Source organism: Dendrobates tinctorius, unplaced genomic scaffold (assembly GCF_039654945.1).
Source record: "Dendrobates tinctorius isolate UK_male_01 unplaced genomic scaffold, ASM3965494v1 ptg000009l, whole genome shotgun sequence".
Lineage (NCBI taxonomy): Eukaryota > Metazoa > Chordata > Amphibia > Anura > Dendrobatidae > Dendrobates > Dendrobates tinctorius.
In genome coordinates this window covers 24147525-24160758 of record NW_027361677.1, presented here as the reverse complement: position 1 = coordinate 24160758, position 13234 = coordinate 24147525, and positions in this window count along the sequence as shown.

Genomic DNA, 13234 nt, shown 5'->3' with positions numbered 1-13234 from the left:
ACTGATATTTGGACGGTGTACAGAAGAGGCCAATCCCCAGATTCGGTGTCAGTCTTTACACTTGGGTGGACGCGCCTATTGCCGATCCCCGGGTTCGGTGTCAGTCTTAGACTTGGGTGGACGTGCTGATCGCCAATCCCCGGGTTTGGTGTCAGTCTTACACTTGGGTGGACGTGCTGATTACCGATCCCCGGGTTCGGTGCAAGTCTTAAACTTGGGTGGACGTGCCGATTACCTGTCCCCAGGTTTCGTGTGAGTCTTAAGGCCCCTTTACATTTAGCGATGCACCAGCGATCCCGACAAGCGATATGACCCGGTCAGGATCGCTGGTGCATCGCTAAATGATCGCTAGTGAGCTTCCACACAGGTAGATCTCACAGCAATGCAGCAGTGATACAGCAGACGATACTTACCTTTCAGACGCGGCGATCCTGACGTCCTCCGTCCGCGTCCATGCGTCGCTCATCGGCGCCAGCAGGAAGCGCCCGACGAGAAATGAAGCTGCATGATCAGCGATGGACAGCGGGGGAGCCGGTCGGAGGTAAGTATCACACAACACATAGCGATATCGCTGCTGCGTCACCAAATTGGTGATGCTTTAGCGATATCGCTATGTGTAAAGCCCCCTTTACACTTGGTGGATGTGCTGATTTCCACCGTTGGTCTCAGCTGAAGTGCAGGTAGTCGCGTGACGCTCGGATCCAGGATGTGAAGCGCTGTTCTCGGAGTCGCCTCCAGGCCTCCTGGTAACACACAGCAGCTTCTTTGTAATCATAAAATGTCATCAAGTCCCTGGAAGAGAAAAAGGATAAGATATTATACGAGATTTACCTAAACCAGCGATGGGACCAATAAACCCTGAAATCACGATAAGGACGAGTCCTTGAGTCACGGTCTAAGCTGGAAGAGCTGGGGGACGACATTCTGTGTGATGTCAGGAGGCTCTCCTTAGTTCTCTAGGAGGTAATAAGCCGCCAGAGAAGAAACTAAGGTATCAAGAGCCTAAAATCTCCCATGGGAGAGCTCGGCCTGCAGCTGTTAACCAGTTAAATCCCGCTGCCAGTCTCTGACAACTGGATTTAACATGCGTCAACTGGAAGCGTGTCAGAAATCCCACCCATCAGCACTCATCACATGATCGCGGGGTGCCGATGGGTTGTCATGACAGCAGGGGGTCTGCAGAGAGACCCCTGTGTTTGCCATTGTGAATCTTCTGTGAACGCCGGCTTGTGGCTTATGTTCCTAGGAGAATGTGATTTTTGCTGTACATGGCAGGGAGGAAGCATGATGTGGAGCTCGGACGATCGCAGCTTCAACTCTCCCAAGAGGACGAAATATAGTAAAATGTAAAAAAGAACTAAAGTTTAACCCCTTTACCCCCAAGGGTGGTTTGCACGTTCATGACCGGGCCAATTTTTACAATTCTGACCACTGCACCTTAATGAGGTAATAACTCTGAAACGCTTCCATGGATCCCGGTGATTCTGACATTGTTTTCTCGTGACATATTGTACTTGATGATAGTGGTAAAATTTCATTCATATATATGACTTGCGTTTAGTTGTGAAAAAAAAAGAGAAAATTGGCGAAAATTTTGCAATTTTTCAACTTTGAATTTTTATGCCCTTAAATCACACAGATATGTCACACAAAAAACTTAATAAGTAACATTTCCCACATGTTTACTTTACATCAGCACAATTTTGGAACCAATTTTTTTTTTTTTGTTAGGAAGTTCTAAGGGTTAAAATTTGACCAGCGATTTCTGATTTTTACAACACCATTTTATTTTTAGGGACCACATCACATTTGAAGCCACTTTGAGGGGTCTATATGATAGAAAATACCCAGAAGTGACACCATTCTAAAAACTGCACGCCTCAAGGCGCTCAAAACCACATTCAAGACGTTTATTAACCCTTCAGGTGCTTCATAGGAATTTTTTGAATGTTTAAAAAAAAAAAATGAACATTTACGGTAACTTTTTTTTCACAAAAAAAATACTTCAGGTCCAATTTTTTTATTTTACCAAGGGTAACGGGAAATTGAACGCAAAAGTTATTGTGCAATTTGTCCTGAGTACGCCGATACCTGATATGTGGGGGGGAACCACTGTTTGGGCGCATGGCAGAGCTCAGAAGGGAAGGAGCGCCGTTTGACTTGATTTCAACGCAGAATTGGCTTGACGCCATATCGCATTTGGAGAGCCCCTGATGTGCCTAAACAGTGGAAACCCCCCACAAGTGACACCATTTTGGAAACTAGACCCCCCAAGGAACTTATCTAGATATGTGGTGAGAACTTTGAACCCCCAAGGGCTTTACAGAAGTTTATAACGTACAGCTGAACAATTAAAAAAAAATCATATTTTTTCCACAAAATTTATCTATTCACCCCAAATTTTTATTTTTCCAAGTGAAACAGGACCCCAAAAGTTATTGTGCAATTTGTCCTGAGTACACTGATACTCCATATGTGGGGGTAAACCACGGTTTGGGGTGCATGGCAGAGCTCGGAAGGGAAGGAGCGCCGTTTGATGCAAAATTTGCTGGAATTGAAATCGGGCGCCATGTCGCGTTTGGAGAGCCCCTGATGTGCGTGAACAGTGGAAACTCCCCACAAGTGACCTCATTTTGGAAACTAGACCCCCCAAGGAACTTATCTAAATGTGTGGTGAGCACTTTGAACCCCAAGTGCTTAACAGAAGTTTATAACGTCCGGACGTGAAAATAAAAAAAATCATATTTTTTCCACAAACATGATCTTTTAGTCCCCAATTGTTTTATTTTCCCAAGGGTAACAGGAGAAATTGGACCCCAAAAGTTGTTGTGCAATTTGTCCTGAGTAGGCTGATACCCCGTATGTGGGGGTAAACCACTGTTTAGGCGCATGGCAGAGCTTGGAAGGGAAGGAGGACCATTTGACTTTTTCAACGCAGAATTGGCTGGAATTGAGATCAGGCGCCATGTCGCATTTGGAGAGCAAACTAAGGGGGTGATAACGGGGGGGTTTGATTTACTATTTATGGCGGTTTTTATGTTTGGCAGCTGTCACACGCTAAAAGACGCATTTTATTGTAAAAATAGTTTTTGCATCCCCACATTTTGAGAGCTATAATTTTTCCATATTTTGACCCACCGAGTCATGTGAGGTCTTATTTTTTGCGGGCCGAGTTGAAGTTTTTATTGGTGCCATTTTTGGGCACGTGACACTTTTTGATCAATTTTATTCTGATTTTTGGGACGCAGAATGAACAAAAACCAGCGTTTCAAGAATTTCTTTTGGGGTGGGCGTTTATACCATTCCACGTGTGGTAAAATTGATAAAGCGGTTTTATTCTTCGGGTCAGTACGGTTACAGCGATACCTTATTTGTCGTTTTTTATGTTTTGGCGCTTTTATGCAATGAAAACAATTTTATATAAATAATAATTTTTGCATCGCTTTATTCTGTGAGCTATAACTTTTTTTTTTTTTTTTTCACTGATGAAGCTGTGTGGTGGCTCATTATTTGCGGGACAAGATGACGTTTTCAGCGGTACCATGGTTATTTATATCCGTCTTTTTGATCACGCGTTTAGGCGTTATTGCACTTTTTGTTCGGCGGTATGATGATAAAGCATTGTTTTTTTGTTTTGTTTTTTGAAGGGGTTCACTAAAGGGGTTAACTAGTGGGACAGTTTAATAGGGCGGGTCGTTACGGTCGCGGCGATACTAAATATGTGTACTTTTATTTTGTTTTTTTTTTATTTACAAAAAAATTTTTTATTAGGGAATATTTTAATTATTAATTTTTTTAAAAATCTATTTTTACTTTTTTTTTTCACTTTATTATATTGTCCCAAGGCGGACATTATTATAAAGTGTCAGATCACTGATCTGACACTTTTGCAGTGCACTGTGTCAGATCAGCGATCTGACAGGTGCTGCACAGGCTTCCTCAGTGCCTGCTCTCAGCAGGCACTGAGAAAGCCGCCTCCCTGCTGGACTCCGAAGGCCCCCGTAGCCATATTGGATCCAGGGGCTTGCAGGGAGGAGACCCTCGAAACAGCACGATCACATCGCGCTGTTCCGAGGGTCTCAGGGAAGCACGCAAGAAGCCCCCTCCCTGTATGATTATTCCCTATGCCCCCCAGTACACTGCGATCATGTTTGATCGCAGTGGGCCATGGGTTAATGTGCCGGGGGCGGTCCGTGACCGCCCCTGTTAGGGTGTCAGCCATGATAATCAGCTGACACTCGGCCGCGATTAGCAGCGCTTCCCCCGTGAGCGCCGTTGATCGCGGTGACGTACTATCCCGTCCACGGGCCCGGGTCACGTGGATGGGATAGTACGTCACATGTCAGACAGGGATAAAAAAAAAAAAAGTGAAAAAAAAATAAGTTCAAATCGCCATCATTTTGCCCAATTGAAAATAGAATCATTAAAAAAATAAATAAAAAATACACATTTGGTATTGCTGTGTTTCGTAAGCCCTCACCCAGCCCCAGATCCCGAAAAAATGGCGGCAAAAGCAAACTCTTTTAAATTTTGGATTTATTTATTTTTTTTTTTTGCCACTAAACTAAAAAAGAACCTATACATGTTTGGTATCTGCGCAATTTGCTAACGTGGGGTATAATATTGCCAGGTCAGTCTAACCCCTTTGCGACGTGCGCTGTACTAGTACTGTGCATGTCGCATCTCCCCCTTTGGTGTGGGCTCCAGCGGTGAGTCCATATCTTTTCCGGGACATGGCTGACAATAGCCGTGGGAGGAATCGTGATCCACCCGCGGCTATTAACTAATTAAATGCCGCTGTCAAAAAAGCAGCATTTAACAAGCGCTTCCGGCAATCGGGCCGGAAATCCCCTGTCATGTGATCGCGGGTCACGGGTGTGTTGGCATGACAACCGGAGGTCTCCTGGAGACGTCTATGGTAGTCAATGCTGGATTGCTGTGAGCACCACCCAGTGGTCGATGCTCATAGCAAGTCACTAATTCTGATATATAGAGGCGATCTGCTCATCGCCTCTATCTAGCAGAGCCGATCCGGTTATACCAGTTTCTAGTCTCCTATGGAGACTGTTGAATCATGACAAAAGTAAAAAAAAAAAAAAAAATACAAAAGTTCAAATCACTCCCCTTTTGCCCCATTCAAAATAAAGCAATAAAAAAAAAATCAAACATAAACATATTTGGTATTGCCGGGTTCAGAATCGACCGATCTATCAATAAAAATCCTGATCGCTGAACAGCGTAGCGAGAAAAAAAAGTAAAAACTCCAGAATTGTTTTTTTGGTCGTTTCGACATTGCGTTAAAATGTGAACAAAAGATCGTGTCTGCACAAAAATGTTGTCATGAAAACTAAGCCCTCACCCAACCCGAGATCACGAAAAATGGAGACGCTACAGGTTTCGGAAAATGGCACAAATTTTTTTTTTTTTTTTTGGGGGGGGGGGGATTTTTTTTTTTTCACCAATTAAAAAAGAGCCTAGACCTGTTTGGTGTCTGTGAACTCGCAATGACCTGGAGAATCGTAATGGCAGGTCAGTTTCAGCATTTAGTGACTATGGTGAAAAAAAAAAAGTAGGATTGCACTTTTTTGGCAATTTCACCGCACTTTGGAATTTTTTTTTCCCGTTTTTGAGTACACCATATGGTAAAACCAGTGGTGTCATTCCTAAAGTACAACTCGTCCGGCCAAAAACAAGCCCTCACATGGCCATATTGACGGAAAAATACAAGGTTATGGCTCTGGGAAGAAGGGGAGCGAAAAACAGAAACACAAAAACAAACATGGGCCGCGGTGCATTTAGTGAACATGGTTTGAAAAGAAAAAACAATTCTGAAATTGCACTTTTTTTTTTATCCCAATTTCACTTGCACTTTTCCAGTACATTATATGGTAAAATGAATGGTGGTGTTCAAAAGTACAACTTGTCCTGGAAAAAACACGATCTCACATGGCCATATTGCTAGAAATATATCAAAAACAATGGAAGAAAGGGAGAAAAATATTTTTTAAAAATAAAACCCCTCCAATCCCTAAACGCAGCCCCTGTTGGGTAGATCCAGGGTGGGAATTGCCCAACAAGCCATTATTTCACAGGCGTGCTGTAAACATAGTCGTCTCGGGTGTGAGCACGGTACTCGCTGTCCATGGATTGTTGGGCGAGTATCACGCACCCTCCCAAATTTGGTGACAAAAAAAAATGACAAAAATGTGAAAACTAATTATACGATTATGAAACTGGGGGTGTCCAAAACTGCGCATCCTCATGACGCAAGGAGTCAAAGCACAAAATGTAATGAAACATTTCACTTTATTTACGGTAAGTTAAAAAAAAATAATTTGCACCCTTTTGGCTTTTACAGGTTCTTAATTTTCTCGCAACATTCAACTTTGAGGAGGTCTGTGGTTATAAATCAGCTGAGCGGAGCTTGTGCCATCTGAATAAGCTCACTGATGGACTCTCAGTTGACTCATTCAATATACTGCACATTACCATGGCTAAAGGCAAACGGTGCAAAATTTTGAATGAAACCTAATTGCAAAATTAATTATGGGGGGTCTCATGGGGTGGGCTCTTGTGGGAGGGTCTTATTGGGGGTGGGGTCTTGTGGGGGTCTTATTGGGGGGGCTCATGGAGGTGGGTGTTATGGGGGTCTTATGGTGGGGTGGGAGGTCTTAATGGGGAGGGGTCTTATATGGGGTGTCTTTGGGGTCTTACATGGGGCAGTCTTATGTGGGGGGATTTTATATGGGGCTGTCTTATGTGGGGGGTCTTATATGGGAGGGTCTTATGGGGGATCTTACATGGGGGTGTCTTTGGCATCTTATATGGGGAGGTCTTATGGGGGGCGTCTTATGAGCCACATTATCAGTTAAGTACCAGAGATGGTGAGAATCCGGGGGGGTTTATATTGGAGGGGTCTCGTGGGGATATCTTATATGGGGGAGTCTTTGGAGTCTTATATGGGGGAGTCTTTGGAGTCTTATATGGGGCGTCTTATATGGGAGGGGTCTTATGTGGGGTGGGTCTTATGGAGGGGTCCTATATGGGAGGTGGAAAATGATTGTCCTTGGTTAGATTAGAGCCAGTAACCCGAGCAATGGAAACCTACAATGCCAACCTGTGGGGATAATGTTTATTATTGCATATATTACAGCTACTATGTTCTACTGTTTATTGGGGCAGGAGTCTGTGTCTCCAACAATAGTGTTATATTGTCAATAATACATTGTCTACAAAAATAAAACGAGCCCCAGGACGTTCCCGCTCGCTGTTCACACTGTGTGTAGCCGGAGCACACTCTGCTGTCACTTTACAAGCTGGCAGGCGAGATGCTAAGATCCCGAGCTGTAAGGAGGAGGATCTGATGGAGGCGATACTATGTCTCAGAACAAATTCATAGACCCATCTTCCGAGCAGCACGGTGGCTCAGTGGAAAGCACTGGCGCTGTGCAGCATGGGAGTTCAGGACCTTTTTGTTGAAAACTGTTTTTCCCACTTACTGCACAGTGTATAATAAATTGTAAGTATGTAAAAGGTTTTTGTTCTAAAGTTGTATTCCAATAAATATATTTTATGTTCTATCTAAATCCAGGATATGCTTTTTCTTGAGAAATAATAAAAAACCTTTTTTGGATAATAAGAAACCTTGGATCCTACACCTATGGGAGCGCAAATAGCCTGGTATAAAGTTTATTGGATCAGTATGTCTTTGGAAGTGGAGCTGCTCACACTCTGTTCCATTCATTGGTTATAGGACTGTCTGAGAACGCAGAGCTCTGTTATTTCCAGACAGTCCCATAGACAATGAATGCAGTGGAGGATAAGCCCGCGCACCTCTGCTCCATTCAAGAATGGGATGGATCTAGGACACTTGTGCACCGAGCTCTGGAGACCGTGTCATGGAGATTACTACGTGATGTTTTCTAGTACGTGGATGTGTCAGAGATGTCCCACAGTGAACGGCCGCCCTCGCCGGTCTCCTGTCTGAGAACACGGATACTACAAGCCTTTTGCTCCCATCTCATAGCTCGGTGCACAGCCTGCTGTTGCTGGTGGGTTGCACCCATGGGGCAGCATGGGAACACTGGGGCTTTCTTTTTCTTGTTGCTGTTTTCATTGGTTCAGCTCTGACCAAGAACAATGAGATTCCTCCTCTCAGACTCATCTCAGAAAATGAAATCAGCGACCACAAGGGAGCCTGCTCTTCCTTCTCATGACCTGTCTGTGGGCACTGATAGACATATTGATGACCTATCGATGACCTATCCATTGGGTAATGCTGTGGTGGCTCAGTGGTTAGTGTTAGGACCTTTCAGTGCTTGGGTTCTTAGTTCAGTTCTGACTGAGGTTGGAGTGATTCTACCTCTCAGTTGTACTTTAGAAATTGCAAATGGACCTGCTCTAGTTTTCCATGATCTGTCGGCGGGTACTGATAGGTATACTGATGACTTAGCTATCAGATGATGCCGTGGTGGCTCAGTGGTTAGCTCAATTACTTTTCAACACTTGGGTCCTTAGTTCAATTCTGACTGAGGTTGGAGCAATTCTTCCTCACAAATGACCTGCTCTAGTTTTTACCGATCTTCCCATTGATGCTGGTAGTAATATCAATGACTTTGCCAAAGTTTATCTTCTGAGCAGCACAGTATCCCAGTGGAAAGCGCTGGTGCTTTGTAGTGTTTGAGTCCGGGGCTCTAATCCCACCATGGATGACATCTGCAAGGTGCTTGTATCTTCTGACTGAGCTGCCATCCATCCTCCAAAGACATATAATGATGGTGTTACCTGTGCAGCATCCAGGAGGGCTGCTTGTCCCTTCATTGGGCAAGTATCCTGAGTGGTGTCCGTCCTTATTGGATGAATGTTGTGATGCAAGAAATTGACTCTTATATATGCAGATCAGTTGCAACTGAGCTGTGAAAAGTAGTTTTTGGACTTAGTAAAATTTCAGCCCCCCCCTCATGTCCATAGATGCAAATGTTTTTCCAACCCTCAGTAACACCATCACCCACGGCAAGGTGACACTTCCCTGATGGGTCCTCTCATCACCCTTCCATGACACTGAATGTGCACATGACACTTTCAGGCTAAAAGTCTACAATAATGGACAAATATGTCTCTCCCGGGCTGCAACCCTACAATTTGAATGGGCAAGTAGAATTGGTTGAGAACTCCTGCAGGTCAGTTGGAGGAGCGCAGTGTCAGAGCAGAGGGAGTCACCCCCTCCAAATCAGCTATACAAAAACCTGACCAGCACCTCCCAAGTGTGAATAGGTGCCAGTTGTAGTGACTGCAAAATATGTATAAAAAGCCCAGCAGCAGGAGAGACGCGTGCAGTCACTACAGCTGGCACCTATTCACACTTGGGAGGGGCTGGTCAGGTTTTTTGTATAGATAGATAAATATATAGATGATAGATACAAGAGGACTGCTGCTGGAGACATTGCTTCAAGAGTCACCACACACAGACGTGTCCAGGACATGGCCTACAACTCCTCACTTTAGAAATTGAAATCAATGAACAGATTGGTTAGATGTGTTTGGCGGCTATGTCTATTATTCCTGATCTTCCCATAGGTGCCGGGAGTCATATTCATGACTTACCCAGAGGTTATCACTCAGGCAGCATGATGGCCCAGTGGTTAGCACTGCTGCTGTCCAATGCTGGTGTCCTTGATTCAACTCTGACTGATGACGATGAGATTCCTCCTCTCAGGTATATTTTATAAATTATAATCAGTGATTGTAATGGGACCTGCTCTAGTTTTTTCTGACCTTCCCATAAATGCTGAGAGTCCTATTGATGATCTGGGCAGAAATAAACTCTCAGGCAGCACAGAGGCTCAGTGGTTACCTCCATTGCCATCCTACAGTTGGGTTCTGAGGTCAATGAGATTTCTCCTCTCAGACACATCTTAGAAAATGAAGTCAGAGGCCTCAAATGGAACCTGCTCTTCCTTCTCCTGACCTCTTGGTGGGCACTGATAAGCATATTGATGACCTAGCCATCAGGTGGCTCAGTGGTTCGCTCCCTTACCTTTCAGTGCTTGGGTCCTTAGTTCAATTCTGACTGAGGTCGGTGTAATTCTACCTCTCAATCGTACTTTAGAAATTGCAAATGGACCTGCTCTAGTTTTTCCTGATCTTCCCATGGGTGCTGGTAGTAATATCAATGACTTCGCCAAACATTGTCTTCCAAGCAGCATGGTGGCCCAGTGGAAAGTACTGGTGCTTTGCAGCATGGGAGTCCAGGGTTCAAATCCCACCATGGATGACGTCTGCAAGGAGTTTGTATGTGCTCAGTGGTCTGCCACCCATGCTCCAAAGACATACAGGTAGGTTCCAGTGATGGTGTTACCTGTGTTTCTGAGGGTCAAAAGAACATTTACATCTATGGATATGAGGCGGGGCCAAAATTTTACCAAGTCCAAAAACTACTTTACACAGCTCATCCAATTTCTTGTATCTGGACATTCATCCAATACAGACAGACACCACTCAGGATTCTTGCCCAATGAAGGGGACAGGCAAGCAGCCCTCCTGGATGCTACACAAGTAACACAAACACTAGATATCTTTGGCATGAGGATGGCAGCTCAATCAGGCAACATACCAATACCTTGCAGATGTCATCCATGGTGGGATTTGAACCCTGGACTCTCACACTGCAAAGCACCAGCGCTTTCCACTGGGCCACCGTGCTGCTCGGAAGATAACCTTTGGCAAAGTCATTGATATTACTACCAGCACCAATGGGAAGATCAGGAAAAACTAGAGCAGGTCCATTTGTGAGGAAGAATTACTCCAACCTCAGTCAGAGTAGAATTAAGGACCCAAGCACTGAAAGTTAAGGGAACTAACCACTGAGCCACCATAGCATTACATGATGGCTGTGTCATCAATATGTCTATCAGTGCCCAGGGTCCTTGGTTCCATTCTGAGTAATTCTACCTTTCAGTTGTACTTCAGAAATTGTAATTGGCCATGCTCTAGTTTTTCCTGATCTTCTCATAGGTGCTGGTAGTAATATCAATGACTTTAGCAAAGGACATGTTCTGAGCAGCACGGTGGCTCAGTGGAACGCACTGGTGCTTTGATACATGGTAGTCCAGGGTTCAAATCCCAATGCTTCAGAGTTCAATTTTGACTGATGTCTGAGTAATTCTACCTCTCAGTTGTACTTTAGAGATTGCAAATGGACCTGCTCTAGTTTTTCCTGATCTTCCCATTGGTGCTGGTAGTAATATCAATGACTTTGCCAAAGGTTATTTTCCAAGCAGCACAGTAGCCCAGTAGGAAAGCACTGGTGCTTTGCAGTGTGGGAGTCCAGGGTTCAAATCCCACCATGGATGACATCTGCAAGGAGTTTGTATGTTCTCCCTGTGCTCAGGTGGTCTACCACCCATGCTCCAAAGACGTACAGGTAGGGGCTAATAATGGTGTTACCTGTGCAGCATCCAGGAGGGCTGCTTGCCCCCTTCTTTGGGCAAGTAGCCTCAGTACTTATTGGATGAGTGTGCTCATACAAGTGATTGGCTTGTATATAGACAGCTCAGTTGCTTGCAACTGAGCTGCTGTCTTTTTGGACTTACAGTCACTAAATGTATTTTAAGTCCAAAAAGACAACAGCTCAAGCAACTGAGCTGTCTATATACAAGCCAATCACTTGTATGAGTACATTCATCCAATAAATACTGGGACTACTTGCCCAATGAAGGGGGCAAGCAGCCCTCCTGGATGCTGCACAGGTAACACCATCTTTAGCCCCTACCTGTATGTCTTTAGAGCATGGGTGGCAGACCACCTGAGCACAGGGAGAACATACAAACTCCTTGCAGATGTCATCCATGGTAGGATTTGAACCCTGGACTCCCACACTGCAAAGCACCAGCACTTTCCACTGGGCCACCGTGCTGCTCAGAAGATAATCTTCAGCAAAGTAATTGATATTACTACCAGCACCAATGGGAAATCAGGAAAAACTAGAGCAGGTCCATTTATAGTTTCTAGAGTACAACTGAGAAGTAGAATTACTCCGACTTCAGTCAGAATTGAAGGACCCAAGCATTGAAAGGTAATTGAGCGAACCACTGAGCTCAGTGGCTCCTTAGTTCAAGTTAATACTCAGACAGCACGGTGGCCCAGTGGAAAGCACTGATGCTCTGCAGCATGGGAGTCCAGGGTTCAAATCCCACCATGGATGAATGTCCAGATACAAGTCATTGGCTGTTATGTGGGCAGCTAAGTACAACTGAGCTGTGAAGACTCTTTTTCGACTTAGTAAAATTTATCTTCAACCTTACCATATCTTCCCTCAGAACCACGTGATAGCACTTGCTTACCTCCATGATAACACCATCTCTGGCCCCTACCTGTATGTCTTTGGAGCATGGGTGGCAGACCACCTGAGCACAGGGAGAACACACAAACTCCTTGCAGATGTAATCCATAGCGGGATTTGAACCCTGGACTCCCATGCTGTAAAGCACCAGCACTTTCCACTTTGGCTAAGTCATTGATATTACCACCAGCACCTATGGGAGGATCAGGAAAAACTAGAGCAGGTCCATTTGTGAGGAGGAATGGCTCCAAGCTCAGTCAGAGTAGAACTAAGGACACAAACATTAAAAAGTAATTGAGCTAACCACAGCATTTCTCAATGACTAGGTCATCAATATACCTATCAGTGCCCACCAACAGGTCATGAATAGGAGGAGCAGGTTCCATTTGAGGCCTCTGATTTCATTTTCTAAGATGTGTCTGAGAGGAGAAATCTCAATGACCTCAGTCAGAATTGAACTAAGGAACCAAGTGTAGGATGGTAATGGAGGTAACCACTGAGCCACTGTGCTGCTTAGGAGTTTATTTCTGGCCAGATCATCAACAGGACTCTCAGCATTTATGGGAAGGTCAGAAAAAACTAGAGCAGGTCCCATTACAATCACTGATTATAATTTATAAAATACACCTGAGAGGAGGAATCCCATTGTCCTCAGAGTAGAGCCCAGGACACCAGCATTGGACAGTAGCAGTGCTAACCACTGGGCCATCATGGTGCCCGAGTGATCACCTCTGGGTAAGTCATCTATATGACATCCGGCATCTATGGGAAGATCAGGAATAATAGACATAGCCGCCCAACACATCTAACCAATCTGTTCATTGATTTCAATTTCTAAAGTGAGGTGGGGGGGTTTTATATGGGGAGGTCTTATGGGGGGCCGTATACTTATAT